Source organism: Halyomorpha halys, unplaced genomic scaffold (genome assembly GCF_000696795.3).
Source record: "Halyomorpha halys isolate HHAL.00 unplaced genomic scaffold, Hhal_1.1 Scaffold991.1, whole genome shotgun sequence".
Taxonomy (NCBI): domain Eukaryota; kingdom Metazoa; phylum Arthropoda; class Insecta; order Hemiptera; family Pentatomidae; genus Halyomorpha; species Halyomorpha halys.
Genome location: NW_027115927.1, coordinates 245,974 through 247,381, shown reverse-complemented (window position 1 = coordinate 247,381; position 1,408 = coordinate 245,974). Strand labels below are relative to the sequence as shown.

Sequence of the window (1,408 nt, the reverse complement as noted above, 5' to 3'; positions counted from 1 at the left end):
TTTTTAGCCCTGACGAAGCCCTGCAACGTGGGGCGAAACGTTGGCTCAATAAAATAGTATAATTATCTACTATTTGAGATTTTTTTATCGCACCCGGACCATATTCCATTCATCTATACACACGGTCAATCAATAATCTTCCAGTATGCCAAAAAATATTACATTTCAAGTTTTCTTTATAATACAATCACATGTACTAGTAAAATAAATTTAATAATATTGTTGCCACAAATATTTAATTAAAATTATTTCAGCATTATGGTCTCACTTTTTTTTTATACCAAATTAAAAATACAAAATTTATGCTCCAAACGAAAACAAATTAAACAATATTATACAAAACTATATGATTACTGATAAATATAAGGAGTTATCCTTATAGGAATGGGAATGGGAATTGTCCAGGAAATGATATTTTAACAATCAGAATATAGGTATCATAGGAATTTTCGATAATCAAGTTGATTTTTTTTTATCTTTAAGTGGAGCTCGAATATAAATTAAAAAAATCTCTGACAACAATTTCCTTTTTTGATATTTTACCACTTAAGATTTCTTACGTAAATTATCTTTATGTTGCTTTATTGATGAATTATATTATATTGTTACTATATGAGGTTTAACCATAAAATGAGGCTATGAAAGCACAACTGGCCCTAACCCAAAAATCTTGAAAACTTCCATATTGATTTTTCAATATATTGTTAATTAAAACGAATACTTTAATTTATGTTAATAGATACATTATTTATAAGGCTTATTAATCTTTATTTTAAAAATATTTAGATATGTCAGTCGATAAAATAATTTTCCTCAATGGTCGTCCTATGGTCGCATGCAGTGACAGTTCTTGCTGCCCAAAGCACTATCATCACTGTTGTGAATCTGGTAAGAATTGCTGCGACTTCACAGGAAGGTAAAAACGATTATATATATTTTTATCTGCTAAGTATTCTATCTTTAAAATGATACTTATCTTTTTTTTATTTTTTAGGAGATCTACGACGTATAGTTGTTATTAACAGAAATCACTTACTATATACACATATTTAAATGTACGATTCGTGTTGATCCTGGACACAAAAAATATGTAATTAACTAAATAATTATTGTTTTTATACCGTTTATTTATATATTTTTAATAATAATTAATAATGTATATGTAAAATTAAATTTTTATAATAATTTTTTATGATTTTTTTATATTAAAATATTTGTTCAAATATACTTCATTTTTTTTTTCTCACCCTTCTATAAATTTTATTATTTCAAACAAAACCAATACATAATAAAATAATAGGAATATGTATAGGTTTATTATGTATGAGATAATAAAATGTATATATATTTCAGGAGATCTTTGACATTAAGTTTTTATGAATGGGAATAGCTAAGTATTAGAACAAAC

At 25.0% G+C, this 1,408-nt stretch overlaps 1 long non-coding RNA gene across 1 annotated transcript; it reads left to right on the top strand.

Annotated features, from left to right (window-relative positions):
- Window positions 1-784: 784 nt before the first annotated feature.
- Window positions 785-1,193, top strand: LOC112210580 (uncharacterized). Its single transcript, XR_010844990.1, has 2 exons — window positions 785-916; window positions 995-1,193. It is a non-coding gene; the product is annotated as an uncharacterized lncRNA (long non-coding RNA).
- The last annotated feature ends 215 nt before the right edge of the window (window positions 1,194-1,408 follow it).